Source organism: Monodon monoceros, unplaced genomic scaffold (genome assembly GCF_005190385.1).
Source record: "Monodon monoceros isolate NGI ecotype Baffin Bay Population unplaced genomic scaffold, NGI_Narwhal_1 Super_Scaffold_19, whole genome shotgun sequence".
Classification (NCBI taxonomy): Eukaryota; Metazoa; Chordata; class Mammalia; order Artiodactyla; family Monodontidae; genus Monodon; species Monodon monoceros.
The window spans coordinates 11,664,472-11,681,109 of record NW_021703775.1 but is presented as its reverse complement, the minus strand read 5'-3'; positions in this window follow the sequence as shown (position 1 = coordinate 11,681,109).

Below are 16,638 nucleotides of genomic sequence, written 5' to 3'. Positions count from 1 at the left end.
TCATTTTGTTTTCATTATTCCATTAATGTTTGTTCACTAGTTTAAAGAAATTATAAGTTTTGTCTCTATTATTCTCACACTTAACCTCTAAGAACTTTTTTTTTTTTTTCGGTACGCAGGCCTCTCACTGTTGTGGCCTCTCCCGTTGTGGAGCACAGGCTCCGGACGCGCAGGCTCAGCGGCCATGGCTCACGGGCCCAGCCGCTCCGTGGCACGCGGGATCCTCCTGGACCTGGGCACGAACCCGCGTCCCTCGCATCGGCAGGCGGACTCTCAACCACTGCGCCACCAGAGAAGCCCTCCAAGAACTTTTAACATCATATCTAATGAAATAAAATCTAAAATTTGTCAGAATTTACCCCTTCCTCTCAAACAGAAAAGAACCTCAGAATGCTTTAAATCCAATCTCTCTCCTCCCCAAACCTACTGTTACCCAGAATTATAGTTCCCTCGCAAAAAATATTAATATTTGTTAATATTTGTTTAGCTTTATTCAAACCTTGAGCATGTTGTTGGCCCACCATCCCTTCTTACATCCCAGGCCTTCCTAGTGGGTTCATTTTCCCCTCCCTGTAGTACAGCCTTTGGAAGTTGCTTTAATAAAGGCCTCTGGGTATGAAGCCTCTCACCACCAACATCTTTGCATGGGTTTTTTGTTCTTGAAAGATGGTTTTTATGGGGCCCACAATTCTAAGTTGAAGGCATTTGCTTACCATACTGTGAAACTATTGGTCCTGTTTTCTGGCTTTCACTATCACTGTTGAAGAGTTTCCCATCATTCTAATTGTGCCTCTGTAACTAACCAACTTCTCTTTGCTATATCCTGTGCTTAACCTCAACTGTGGAATAATTTTCTTATTGCATCTGGCCTCAAATTATTTCTCTCATCAGCCAAGTCATGCTTTTAAAAATATCTTAATGAAAACTAATTTATCTTGATTTTCCAGATGTCTTCCACTGGGAAAAACTGTTCTATACAACAGTCATCCATATGGCTAGAAATGAAAAGCCTATTTTTTATTATTATTTAGTTTCTTCTCTATATATTCACCTATTCATACAACAAATATTTGTTGAGAGCCTTCTAATTGGGAGACATGGTACTAGGTGCTGGGTGTATACTGGAGCATAAAATAGACGTGATCTTGCCCTTTGGAACTTACAGCTCAATAGGAGAGAGATTCAATAAACAAGAAAACAAATACATATGAGCACAGAGCATGGCCAGAAGTTGAAAGAAGCTAAAACGTTGTCATATGAAGAGTTGAAGGACTTAGGAAGGTTTGGCCTTCTCCGTAGAAGGCTCAGAAGAATTTTTTTTAAGCTTTTTATTTTTTAATCCACTTCATCTGGCTCACTTCTGGTTCCACCACTCCACTGAAGCTACTTTGGTGAAACTCTCCTAATTGCCAAACCAAATGGACTCGGCCCATGTCTTAGGCACCATTGGCCGCTTCCATTTCCTTCTCTCTTTGTCCTCTGAGTCACCTGGTTTTTCTTCTGACCTCTGACTCCTCAGTCTCTTGTACTGACAATTCTTGTACTACCTGCTCTCAGATGGTACCTGTCCTACATATATTCCTTTTTTTTAAATCATCTTTATTGGAGTATAATTGCTTTACATTTTTGTGTTAGTTGCAGCTGTATAATGAAGTGAATCAGCTATACATATACATTTATCCCCATATCCCCTCCCTCTTGCATCTCCCTCCCACCCTCCCAATCCCACCCCTCTAGGTGGTCACAAAGCACCGAGCTGATCTCCCTGTGCTATGCAGCTGCTTCCCACCAGGTATCTATTTTACATTTGGTAGTGTATATATGTCAATGCCACTCTCTCACTTTGTCTCAGCTTACAATTCCCCCTCCCTGTGTCCTCAATTCCATTCTCTAGGTCTGCATCTTTATTCCTGTACTGCCCCTAGGTTCTTCAGAACCTTTTTTTTTTTAGATGCCATATATATGTGTTAGCATACAGTATTTGTTTTTCTCTTTCTGACTTTCTTCACTCTGTATGACAGACTCTAGGTCCATCCACCTCACTACAAATAACTCAATTTCGTTTCTTTTTATGGCTGAGTAATATTCCATTGTATATATGTGCCGCATCTTCTTTATCCATTCATCTGTCGATAGACACTTAGGTTGCTTCCATATCCTGGTTATTGTAAATAGAACTGCAATGAACATTGTAGTACATGACTCTTTTTGAATTATGGTTTTCTCTGGGTATCTGTCCAGTAGTGGGATTGCTGGGTCGTATGGTAGTTCTATTTTTAGTTTTTAAGGAACCTCCATACTCTTCTCCATTGTGGTTGTATCAATTTATAATCCCACCAACAATGCAAGAGGGTTCCCTTTTCTCCACACCCTCTCCAGCATTTATTGTTTCTAGATTTTTTGATGATCGTCATTCTGATCCGTGTGAGGTGATTGTAGTTTTGATTTGCATTTCTCTAATGATTAGTGATGTTGAGCATCCTTTCAACATGTTTGTTGGCAATCTGTATATCTTCTTTGGAGAAATATCTATTTAGGTTTTCTGCCCATTTTTGGATTGGGTTGTTTGTTTGTTTGTTATTGAGCTGCATGAGCTGCTTGAAATTTTGGAGATTAATCCTTTGTCAGTTTCTTCATCTGCAAATATTTTCTCCCATTCTGAGGGTTGTCTTTTGCTGTGCAAAAGCTTTGAAGTTTCATTAGTTCCCATTTGTTTATTTTTTGTTTTTATTTCCATTTCTGTAGGAGGTGGGTCAAAAAGGATCTTGCTGTGATTTATGTTATAGAGTGTTCTGCCTATGCTTTCCTCTAAGAGTTTTATGGTGTCTGGCCTTACATTTAGGTCTTTAATCCATTTTGAGTTTATTTTTGTGTATGGTGTTACAGAGTGTTCTAATTTCATTCTTTTCCATGTAGCTGTCCAGTTTTCCCAGCACCACTTATGCAAGAGGCTGGCTTTTCTCCAGTGTATATTCTTGCCTCCTTTATCAAAGATAAGGTCACCATATGTGCATGGGTTTATCTCTGGGCTTTCTATCCTGTTCCATTGATCTATATTTTTGTGCTCGTGCCAGTACCATACTGTCTTGATTACTGTAGTTTTTTAGTGTAGTCTGAAGTCAGGGAGCCTGATTCCTCCAGCTCTGTTTTTCTTTCTCAAGTTTGCTTTGGTTATTTGGGGTCTTTTGTGTTTCTGTACAAACTGTGAAATTTTTTGTTCTAGTTCTGTGAAAAACGTCATTGGTAGTTTTATAGGGATTGCATTGAATCTGTAGATTGCTTTGGGTAGTATAGTCATTTTCACAATATTGATTCTTCCAATCTAGGAACATCGTATATCTCACCAACTGTTTGTATCATCTTCACCTTTTCCACTATTTTATCTTGCAGATCACTTATCCTTTCTTCTGACTCAGTTATTCTGCTATTGATTCCTTCTAGAGAACTTTTAATTTCATTTATTGTGTTGTTCATCATTGTTTGTTTGCTCTTTAGCTCTTCTAGGTCCTTGTTAAACGTTTCTTGTATTTTCTCCATTCTATTTCCAAGATTTTGGGTCATCTTTACTATCATTACTCTGAATTCTTTTTCAGGTAGGCTGCCTATTTCCTCTTCATTTGTTTGGTCTGATGGGTTTTTATCTTGCTCCTTCATCTGCTGTGTGTTTCTCTGTCTTCTCATTTTGCTTAACTTACTGTGTTTGGGGTCTCCTTTCCACGGGCTGCAGGTTCGTAGTTCCCGTTGTTTTTGGTGTCTGCCCCCAGTGGGTAAGGCTGGTTCAGTGGGTTGTGTAGGCTTCCTGGTGGAGGGGACTGGTGCCTGTGTTCTGGTGGATGAGACTGGATCTTGTCTTTCTGGTGAGCAGGACCATGTCTGGTGGTGTGTTTTGGGTTGTCTGTGAACTTAGTATGATTTTAGGCAGCCTCTCTGCTAATGGGTGGGATTGTGTTCCTGTCTTCCTAGTTGTTTTGCATGGGGTGTCCAGCACTGGAGCTTTCTGGTCGTTGAGTGGAGCTGGGTCTTAGCATTGAGACGGAGATCTCTGGGAGAGCTCTCACCAATTGATATTACATGGGGCTAGGAGGTCTCTGGTGGTCCAGTGTGCTGAACTGGGCTCTCCCACTCAGAGGCTCGGGCCTGACACCCAGCCAGAGCATCAAGACCCTGTCAATCACACGGCTTCAAATCTTTTTCAATGTGTTCTTTGAGTTAGTTTTCCAGTCTGTTGGATCAAGGAGTTTTCCTTCTTCATATTTTACAAATAATTCTCCCTTTTTTTCCCCTTTGTTCTTTCTACTTTCACTCGCTCATTTGTTGCTGGGGGCAGAGGCCTCACACCTGGCTCTTCAGGCCAGAGTCCATAGTGAAAAATGGCTGCTGACACCTCAGTTCCCATATATTCTTTTTGAACTCCCAGATCCTCTATTACCCTCCTCTATCCCACTCTGGTCTCTAGGAGGCTGACCCACATGGACTGCATCCACTGGGCTCCCTGGCTGTCCAGCTTTCAGTTGGGTTTAGCCTGCAAGAGGAAAGGAGATGAAACCAGAAAGCAGAAGGTGTGAGAAGTGAGAGCATTTATTCCCTGAGCTCCTCACCCAGCTCCTGCAGGGTTGCCCTCTCCATTCAGCTACTCTAAGTCCTGGGAAATAGGATGACCTCTACTAACTATGCATCACCAGCCAAATTGTTCTTTTTGTGTCCTTATCCCAAACAGTTTTCTGGGGTTATTTACCTACAAATACCAAAGGCCTAACAAATTCATTTATCCAAGCTTTAATGAAGTAACTCCTCTTATATCAATCTCCCTAAAGGAAACAAACCAGCTAAGCTGATCATCCCCTTGGTTGACTGGTGGTGTTAAGTAATGCCTCTTCAGTGGGCCAACCTAGAGGTCTCAGAGTTAGCCTCAACTTTGCTTCCTCAATCCCCACTCATATCTAAAAGTCACTAAGTCCATTCTGATTCTACTTTGGGAATATCTCAACTCTATCCCTTCCACTCTCTCCCCACCACCACTGGCTTATTTTAGGACTTCATCACTTCCCCCTAGACTATCTGTCTCCCTGCTTCAAACCTTGCCCAACTCCAGCCGTTTCTACACTACAGTGCAAAAATAAACTTGCTAAAATGCAAATCTGATGTGTCACTCAGATCTCCTTTGCCTAGTACACAAGGTCCTTCCTAATGTGGTCCCTGCCTACTTTCCCAGTCTCATCTCTCACCACTTCCCTTCAAAGACTCTACCTGAAGGCCTTTTGCCTGACACCTCCCATGCCCCCTGAGTACTACTACTCCTATAAGACTCAGTGCAAGTAGCAGCTGCTCATGACTATGTTCTCCCATGCTCCTAGAATCAGTCAACTGGCCCTCCTCTTCGTCTCTGGCACAGACCTCCATCAGAGCATCTGTAACACTTCACCATGCTTATCAAATATTTTGGTCTGTCTTCCCCCAAAACCTGCGAGCCTCTTGCAACCAGAGACCACTTGTTACTCAACCTCATTTTTCCAATGCTTATCATAGTGCCCTTCCTGGAGGAAGATTAATAAATGCACACCCCTCTTCCTTGAAGTTCCTTGGTCCAACCTCCCTTATGTTGTAGGTCAACCAGGTCATGCATAGCTCAGCACCTACTTAACTCCCCTCTTCCCCTTCTCTCTATACCTCAGCTGCCAGTCAGGAAAGAGGTAGATGTCAATAGTATCCATCTCTAAACTAGTTCAAATTATCTCTCACACTTACCTCCTCCAGGTGAATGATTCAGTACTTCTCAGTATTATACAATACAACGTTTTTGGAGGATGCAGACTATTTCACAACAAAATTAGGTATAGCTTTGAAATAAGTCAAATCACTAAGGGCAACAGACTACTCTCCCTATATTATAGATCTATCAGTTTATCCAATTAACAGTCCATCTAAAACACAGAAAAGTTTTCTTTAAAAATGTAAATTGATATTAACTCTTATTTTAGTCAGTTCATAAGAGTTTAGGTCAGTTGGAACAGTGTCCTGATGGATAGATGATTTCCAACAGAGTAAATGATGCAGAGATTGCTTTGTTCCAACCATTTTCTTAGTAAAGTACACTTTACTCATCTGATTTCATTTTGGGGACAAGCCAGGTTCCTATTCTGCTGTAAAGGACGGAAGGATAAGTGTTTTCTACACAAAGATGATATGATTTTACTATCTAGGATATTTCACAACCTAAGGCAGGCCTCCAGAAACAAAAGGCCATGCTGTTTAAGTATCACTAGAAATAATAGCTTCAAAATAACTTTTCTAAGACCAAAGCCATCATTTATGAGGACATCCCAAATATTCGGTCAGCTTACAACTACCAAGTTAGATAAGTGTTAAAGGAATGCAAAATAAAATTCTTCAAAAACTACATAATAGAAATTCTCTGAATATTGGCTTCACTATCAAGAGTCTGCATCAACTTTATTCCTGTCCTCAGTTCCCTACACAGGAGATAAATCCATATCTGGGTAAACACTGTCATAAAACACCAGCGATAACTACATGATAAAATACCACCTGAGTGTGATGAGTGCCACATCCTTACATTGCTCTAAAAGTGGAAAGTTTTGTTTTTGCATCTTCCCATGCTCTTTTTCAGGAGCCAGGGAGGATTCATGCATTTCTACCTGGCACAGCCCTGCCTTTATGTGGTTCCCCATCTCCTGGTTATGCTAGAAAGGAACTATGCAGTGGTCCAACAGACAATTAGATGTGGAACATGCCCATTTAAATAAAACTCAGTTGAAGTCCATAACCATTCATTAAGCACTCACTGTGCTGTGGGAAACAAGTAAACAACAACAAAAAGTTGATTTAAACCTCCAGGAGCTCTTGGGATCAGGAAAGAAGAAAGGCAGACACAAAGTAAAAACCTGGCACAAATCAAATGTGATAAATAACATAATGGAGGTGTAAAAAGATAATCTAGGAATATGGGAGGAGAGAGAATGACCCCCAATGAACAATGTCTTGGCGTAGATGGGATACTAAGGTAAGAATTCAATAGGTGAATGTGTACAAAGCAGTTATCCCAGGCAGAGAAAATTATTTAGGCTGAGAGAGCATGGAATTTGTATCAAGATTAGCAGGCAGTAGAGGGTACACATTGGGGTTTGGTGGCGGATAAAGCTGGAAAGGTGGAGGGCTTTGGATTCCTGGCCTGGAGTTGTGTTTTATGGTGCATCATGTCAATTCTTTATGGTGTAGGCACCTGGTCCATTTTTGTAAATGTTCCACATGAACTTGAGACTCGTATGTATTCTCTAATTCTTGGGTAGAGTACTCTACATATGTTCACCAGATCAAACTTGTAAACTGCATTGTTTGTTTTACCAATTTTTTTTCTCAGTCTGTTTGACCTTTAAATAATCGAAATAGATAAGTTGAAATCTCCCACTGTGGTGATGGACTTGTAAAATTTTCACTGTTGTCGTACTAGTTTGTCATATTTGTTTTAAAGCTGTTTTATTAGGTGCATACAAGTTTAGAATTATTGTGTCTTTCTGGTGAATAAAACCTTTCATCATTAAGTAGTGACCCTCACAACAATTCTTATCTTAGAACACGTCCTGACTAGCACCCCTAGAGTTGTTGTTGTTGTTATTTCTCTGTCTTTTAATGGTAAGTTTAGTACATTGCTGATGTTCCTGAATTTGTTTCTATTTCTTTCCCGCTTTCTATTTGTCCTGATTTTTCTATGTTTTGATTCTCTCCCTCCAAACCCTTTCTTTTCTTTTCTTTTTAATTAAATGAGATGCTTATCGGTTATTTTTCTTGTTCCATGTTTTTCCCTTAACTGTTTCAGAATTTACACCCTCTACTTCTATTATTTTATGATTATCCTTAAAGTTTTACACTATATAATTAACAGAGTCAGAAATTGTTATCTTTACGCCCTGGAGAAAAAGAGAAGGATCCTAGATCCTTAACTTCCAAATAACTCCTGAATATTTTACATGCTTTAATTGTCTAGTATTTTAACTCTGTCTTTTTCTTTGATCCCACAAACTATTAATAGCATCATTATCAGTATTAGTAGTAGTAGTAATAGTAGTAGTAGCAGTAGTAATAGTATTTCTACAGGCAATGGGTTTTTTTTAAAATTTACCTACAATTTTAACAACTTTTTTGTTCATCATTCCTTTTTGTACCTCAGACCTTCTATGTGAGATTATTTTCCTTTTTCCTGAAAAGTTCCTTTACAGATCCCTTCAGTGAATCCTTGTTGGGGGTAAACTCTGAGTTTTTGTTTATATAAAAACGTTTTTATATTACCTACATTTCTTTGTGTTGTGGTTATTTTCTGTAAGGCAGAATGGGTCTCTTACCAAAGCATCACCTTCACCCTCATTCTTCAAAGACAGATTGACGCTCTCAGCATTTTGAAGATATTATTCCATTGATTTTTCTTCTGTTGTTGCTATTGAGAAGGCTGCCATTCCAATTGCCATTTCTTTGTAAGAAATCTGCCCTTTTTTTTTCTCTGATTGATTTTAAGATCTTCTCATTGACTTTGTTCAGGAGTTCCACTACAATTTGTGGTGTTTATTTATCCTCCCCTATGTACACTGGGCTTCCTTTATCTGGGGAGTCATAGCTTACATTAGTTCTGGAAAATTCTCAGGCATCTCCTTCAATATTGCTTCTTCTCTACTCTCTATTCTCTTCTTCCGAAACTCCAATTAGACAACAAATGTTAGCTCCCATTCTACCTTCCCTATCACTAACCTCTCTTTTATAATTCTCATTTACTTTCTATCTATTCTGAATTCTGGAAAATTTCTTCAGACCTACCTTCCAGTTCATTAATTCTTTCTTCTGCTGTTTAACCATTCACCAAGACACATATTTCGACAATTATGTTTTTTACTTAAAAGAAGATTATTTGGTTCATTTTCAGATCAGCCTTGTTTTATTTTTAAATTCCATCTATTTTTTTCTTTAAACATTTCCACATTCTGTCAACTCCTCCCCTAAGTATAGGCAAGTGGCTCACTTTCTTTGCATCTCAGTTTCCTCATCTGTAAAATGGGGGTGATTACTGTACCTCCCTCATAGAACTGTAAAGATTAAATGAGTTACTATATACATACCTGCCAATGTCCCATCAGGAACTAAAAATCAGACTAGGTATTTCAATCAGAGAGGGATTTAAATACAGGGAAGTCAGTTTCAAAATTATTGGAACGGCTGGAGGAATAAAAGGGAGAAGTTGGTGTGATCCAAAGAGCAGGAACTATAGAAAATCACTACTGCCATGCCAAGGCTCCTCTGAGCCCACAATGCAGTGTTTCCACAGAGCCATGCAGTCCCTGCCCATCTGCTGACCACTGTCCCTTCAAGGACCTTGCGCATCTAAGTCCTTGCCTCAGTCCAAGCCCCACACTGCCAGGAGCCACTACAAGAGCTGGCACTCATCTGTGACTACCACTGCTACTGTCCATTTTGCTGTGGCTGCCAGAGGCCGAGAGCAGAATAGCTGCCATCTTCTTCCCATCTTTTAATCCCGTGCAAATTAGAAGGATGTTGGAGGGTGAGCCTGGAGTTGAGTCACAGTACCTGGCACCATGTGTGTAGTGCTTATAACAGGGCCGGCTGCATGGTAAGTAGTGAATTAAATGTTCACTCTGGTGGTAGTTATTGAATATATTCTAAATATTCAGTAATTCCAAGAGCTGAAGCCTGGGAGAGTCCCAACTGTTGTGTGTTGTTTCTGTTGACTCTCATTCATGTCGCTCATGGTTTGTGGCTCTGTGTATTTGTTGACTTTTGACTGTGAGCTCATTCACAGTTGATATTAGCTTGTGGGGATTGTAATCTATGGTAAATTGGAGTGCTGTCTCCAGAGAGGATGTGTGTTTCTCTCTGCTGGGAGGCCGAGGAAGTGTAAAGGACCTGGAACCCACTATAGCATGCTTTGAAGGTCCCAGGTTGAGACAGGACCCTTGCGAGTATCCCCGCCCCCCCCACCCCCACACCTTGCTACTGGCCCTGAGTTCTGGTTCAGAGGCTCCCACCAGTTGCAATGCTAATATAGGTGTTTTCCCTCTGAGAGGAAGCCTGACTTTGAAGCATGTTTACCTGCTGCTGTTCACCACCAAGAGTGGTGGTGAACAGAACCACTGCCCCTTAAGCTCACTTTGGGGGGCGGGGGGGAACACAGAAGGAGGAATTTAGAGATTTCCTTTCCTTTCTAGGTGTCCAAAAACTGTGTTTATCTCTGTTTTATCTGAGACATTTGTTTTGAGGCAGAAAGACCCTGAAGAGTCTATACTCAGTCATATTGCCAAAAGCAGAAATCTGTATTTCATCCAGTAGAAAACGGGGAGCCTTTAAGGAACGGAGGCCAGGGAATTGAGGTTTTAGAAAGAAAACTGGCAATAAAGTAATCTGATGGGAACATGTCTTCTAATATTAGGGGCGAGAGAATCATTGTCCCCAGGAATGTATGTCAACGGCAATCACAAATTTGGATTTTCTAGGAAAATCCAAATTTCAAATATTCAGCCCAATAGTTCTCTCCTATGTTGTGTATTTGTCAGAACTCTAATCCTTACATGAACTTGACTACATGCAATCACCATAAATATGGCCTTCACCATAAAAGTATCAATAATACATTGGCGTCAGGACTTCCCTGGTAGCGAAGTGGTTAAGAATCCGCCTGCCAATGCAGGGGTCACGGGTTCGATCCCTGGTCTGGGAAGATCCCACCTGCCGTGGCACAACTAAGCCCAGTGCAACACAACTACTGAGCCTGCTCTCTAGAGCCCTTGAGCCGCAACTACTGAAGCCCACGCACTCTAGTGCCCGTGTGCTTCAACTACTGAGCCCGCGTGATGCAACTACTGAAGCCCGTGTACCTAGAGCCCATGCTCCACAACAAGAGAAGCCACTTCAATGAGAAGCCCATGTACCACGACGAAGAGTAGCCCCTGCTCGCTGCAACTAGAGAAAGCCCGTGTGCAGCAATGAAGACCCAACGCGGCCAAATAAATAAATATAATACATTGGTGTTCTAGCTTAATAATCAACCCCTGTGAATCTGATTCTTGTTAACAATCAAGGAACTCTTGGGCAGGCAATGCTGCAGCCAAGTATCTGAACCTTGGTGACTCCACCAAAGGGCAGAGTTTCCCCAAGGCAGCCACCAAAGCTCCTTAACAGAAACCTGGAGGCATGCTGAGCTCCCTCTAAGAATGTGATTCCATGAGTCATGCTCCATGGGCACACCCTGAAGTTCTATTTGTTTTGGAAAACTCAATTACTTTTCGCCAAGATTAACTCCCATAGATGAGAGCGAGAGTAATTCAAGCTGAGCGTTCAGAAACAGTAACTTGCTACCAGGGCTAACAGCGGATTTTTTCAACTAATAATGTCTGTTAGTTGGCAAGAGAAGAAACATGGCATATTTTCAGATATAGATATAAAATGTTTAAGGAAGAATAATGTGTAAGTATAACCCCACCCAGTTATACTGGTTACATTTTAAATCTCCTGGTTGCGTTTAGGGCGTACCTGTCTTGACAAGCAGCACAGGCCCTTGGAGAGACTCGGAAGAAGGATGAGAGGTGGTTGGAATGAACTGGCAACACACAGGCAGGATCTATGTCAGAAGTAGAGCCTGCCAAAAGCTCTGATGGAGTGGGTGGGGTAACAGAACAGGGACAGGGAAGAATCCAGGACTAGTACTAAGACTTTTACTTAATCAATCGGGTCGTTGGAGTACCATTTAGTGAGAGCTGGGAGACGGGGGATGGGTTGAGCAGGAATACCAAGGTTCTGTTTAGGACATGGTAAACTGAAGATGCTCTGGGACAGCCACTTGACTGTGCCAGGCGTGCAAAGGTCTAGGCCTGGAGCTCATCCTAAGCCACTCCCTGTACCAACACAGAACTTCCAGGCCACTTGCTTGAGTTTCTATTGTTATTATATCGATAACCTGTGAACTGGAACGCCAGATATAAAGCGCACTCCGTGACGTTTAAAGACCATCTAAAAGGCTTGGCACTTCAGGAAGCTCAGTACAGCTGCCTGCTTCCACCACCCTCCACGCCATTCTTCACGGAAATACTTCCTACCTGACTTAAGGCAGAGTCCGGCATCACTCCCAAGCCCCTCCCGAGCCCCAGTATTCCTCCTCTTGGGACCGAAACTTCATCCTCTGCTTCCATCCTTGCCTCCTGCTCCCCTGACTTCCCCCAACACTGCCTCAGCTCTTTCTCTATATACCAGTTCTGTTCTGTTCTGTTCCTGAAACAAAGAAGAGGAAGAGGGAACCCAGAACCCTTGCTCACTTATGGCTGAGCTGAGGATTTGGGAGGAGTGCTGCGTCCATGGGAGCCCCTGAGAAGCCATGCCCTTGGCACCTGGTTGCTCACCTGTGCCCGCTGACAGATTCCCCACTGCTCTCTTCCTTGCACTCTCTACCTGTGCTAACTGGCCCCTCTCCCTACCATGTCTTCCCTCCCCTTCCCCTTTAAATGTCATGTTTCCTCTACCTGAACTGCCCTTCTCTCCCAACCACCACATGTTTACACCCAGCCATCAGGGGCTAGCTCAAGTGCCACCTCCGCCTTGAAAAAGAGTAAACAAACAAGCAAACGAAAACTACAAAGTATGAAGGACACCCTTCATTCCGCGAGCATGTTTATCTCCTCTAACTGTCATGATCACCACAGCAGGCAGGTGTTATTATGCCCATTCTGTAGGTGAGGAAACAGGCTCAGAGTGTAAAAGCACACAGGGACAGGCTGAAATTCCAACCCAAGTCTGTTAAAGCCCTACATCTGTTCCCTCGACCACAGCATTATTTTACCACCACATCCAGTGGCTCTCAGCCCTGACACTTCACTGGGACCATCTGGTGCCCAGATCATGCCTCTAACCAATTACAAAATGATCTCTTGTGGTGGAGCCCTCCACAGTAAATACTTTTTAATGCTCCCCAGGGAATTCCAGTGTGGACCCAGGATTGAGAACCACAATCCTACTTTATCTCCTTCATCTTTTCAAAGGTATCTCTTGCTCTCTCTGAACTCCCATAGCACTTTGTTTCTACCTTCAATCATTTAGTTTTTTTGTTCAGTCACTGATGCCTTATTGGGTACCAGTGACTACACAGGGCTCTGGGGATCAGAATGAAACAAGACTGATGCCTTACATCCTCCTGCAGCTTCTCTCCAGCAGAGGAGGCAGCCAGTTAAATGGAATAAAGGCCCAAATGTGAAAAGCAAAACTTCAGAACTTCTAGAACAAAATAGAGGAGACTATCTTTGTGGCTTTGGGCAGGGAGACGTTTCTTAAACAAGCCACCAAAGGCATAAACCATAAATAGAAAACTGATTGATTTGACCTCATTTTAAATGTTAAACTTCTTTCATTAAAAGATACCATTAAAACGTGAAAAGACAAGCCACAACCTGGAATATGATATTTGCAACATATACATCTTGCAAAGGATTGGTATTCGGAAGATATAAAGAACTCCTACAAATAAATTTTAAAAGTAACAGCCGGCAGGGAAAAGCATAAGCATTTCATAGAAGAATAAACACAAATGGCTAGAAAACATTTGTGTTTTAAAATTAACATTAAATTAAACATTAAAAATTAGAGAAATGGGAATTAAGTTATACTACGATACCATTTTCCACCAAATAGATTGTCAATTTTTTAGAAATCTGGCTGCATCAAGTGTTCCCAGGAATGTGGAGTGATGGGGATACTGATACTGACAGCGGGTGTGCAAACTGGTACTGCAAACAATCACAATAAAATGTAATCTGTATATAATAGGAGGAGCAGGTAGTGACCAGGACCAAATGGCAAGTAAGGCAGGAAAGGGTCCATGAAAGTTGAGATGTAAGGGATGAATAACAGTTACCCAGCCAAAGGAAGGGGAGGGTGGTCCAGGTAGAGGGAAGGTGAGCATGATACATTTAAGGTTAAAGAGAGGTGGGTCCAAGGGCTAGGTCAGGGGGGCTAGAAACTGTGTCCAGGAGCTTGGATTCTAAGAGCCATGGGAAACTATTGGGTTTTAAGCAAGGACATAACATTCATTCATTCAACAAAAAAGTCACAGGCACCTGCCATAGACCAAGCCCCACATGGGCTCTGGCTCTACAAGACTGCATGTATTCTGGAAATATCATTCCGGCTGTAGGGTAGAGAACAGGTTGGAGGGTCACATGACGAGAAGTAGGCAGACAACCGAGGGGGTGAGCTAGGGGTTGTCATCTGGACTAGGGAGCAACAGAGGCAGAGAGCGTCGTAAATGGAAGAAACCAAACCGGGTGATCGATTAGATGTGGGGCTAGAGTAGTGAACGAGAGGAAGGACTCAAGGTGATGCTCTAGGTATCCGCATGGACGGTGAGACCTTCATGGGCTAGGAATTAAAGAAGAGGGCAGGAAGTGGACAATAGGGGCAGGTTGACAGAGTTAAGGGATGGACAGAAGAAGACTGTGTGGGAGACCAGGAAAGGGATGTGGCCAAAGGAAAATCGGTGCGGTATTGCCGAAAGAGGGGCAGAAAGGGTTTGTAGCTGAAGAAGAAAAGAAAATGGTCAATAGTGTGAAATGCTGCTGAGAAGTCAAGTTTAAAAGGGCGGGGCGTGCCGAAAATGGTCCATTACCTGTGAGGCCAAGGATGGCCTTTATGAGAAAAGTTTCCATCAAGGGGTGGGGCGAAGCAAACTCTTGAGGGTGGAGGAATGAAGGAGGGAAGCAAGGAAGGCACTCTTTCAAGAGAAGCAAAGAAGTAGAGAGGGAAGATGTTGTCTTCGTTTTGTTTCATTTTGTTTTAGAAAAGCAAGACATGGGTGGGTCTGGTGAGAAGGAACCAGCAGAGAGCAAATGATTGAAGATGAGAGGGAGAAATCAAAATGGCAAAGTCTTTGAGAAGACAGGTTTTCCATTTCAACCCCAACTGGGTGTACTTCAAGTCAACTCTAGCAACAACCACCCAGAGTCAGTGCAGACCCCACGAGCTAAAAGGCAGCATCCCTTACCTCAGATGCCAGCCACACTTCAGGGGTCCCCCGACCACCCACACTTCCGACTGACTGGCTATAAGTTCAGAAGTTCCCATGACCCCCTCAGATTTGACCATTCACGAGAAAGATTCACAGAACTCAGGAAAGTGCTATTATATTATAATTTTATATTATGATATAAATTACTATAATTTTATTATATAGGACATGCATCAGGAGGATGAACTCAGGAAAGTGCTATTATATTATAATTTTATATTATGATATAAATTACTATAATTTTATTATATAGGACACGCATCAGGAGGATGACCCAAATGACAAGACATTTAAGGCAAGGTCTAGGAGGGACCACAGAGCTTCCGTGCCCTCTCCCTGTGGAGTCAGGGTGCCTCACCTGCCCAGCACATCACTGTGTGCTTCCAACCAAGAAGCTTCTCCAAGCTCCAGTGTCCAGAGTTTTGGGGGATTTAATACACAAGTGTGATGGATTAAACATTGGCCACATGATTGAACACAGTCTCCAGCCCCCCTCCCCTCCCAGGAAGCCGGGAGGAAGAGCTGATATCGAGTGTCTCCAAGCCCCAACCGTTTATCTAGTTGATCTTTCTGATGACCAGGCACCAGCATGAAGCTATCTAGACACCCTGCCATGAGTCAGATCGTTATCTGTCACTGAGGAAATTCCAAGGGTTTCAGAAGCTCCCAGCCAGAAATCTGGGACAAAGATCAGATAAATTTTTTCTTTCTTTTTTTTTTGCGGTATGCGGGCCTCTCACTGTTGCGGCCTCTCCCGTTGCGGAGCACAGGCTCCGGACGCGCAGGCTCAGCGGCCATGGCTCACGGGCCCAGCCGCTCCGTGGCATGTGGGATCTTCCCGGACCGGGGCACGAACCCGTGTCCCCTGCATCGGCAGGCGGACTCTCAACCACTGCGCCACCAGGGAAGCCCAATCAGATAAATTTTTTAATTATATAACAACGAGTCAGGAGGCTCAGGACCTGGAGGGAAGGAAGAGCCTCTACCACTCCAGCAATAAGAGAATGGCGGGGCTAGTGAGGTGTAGTTGGAAGTGTGGTGGGAGATGCTGAGCAGGCTTTCATAGGATGAGTTCTATTTTCAAGGGCGGCGCATGGGAGCGATGGGGTCAGGATATTGTCGCTGTGCACAAACGCCTAGGAAACTTCATAGGACTGCTGAGCAGTACGAGAGCTCAGCGGTGGTGGTGCCCATGCATCCAGGTGGCAGCCATCTGTAAGGCTAGGTGATTTTCTCCAATAGCCCCTAGCAGCCCCTATGGAGCTACAGACCATCAATACAAATAGGCCTGGGGTTTTGTCTAATGAGTGCTAGGGAAGAATAGAGAGAAAGCCTGTGAGAACACCAGCAAGAAAATGGCTGAAAAGATGGAGCATAGAAATTAAACTGGATGGATAAGGAAGCAAAAGCAGAGGGGCAGACAGAGAGGGAGGATGTCCATGGGCTAGAGGTCCTGATAATGGTGAAGAACTGGTGCTTTGAGAGTATGGGAGTGAGAAAGCAGCAAGGCTGTGGTCAGAGAGGGGGAAGTCTGCAGGCACGATTGCTGAAATGGAGCCTTTCCAAGAGGCATC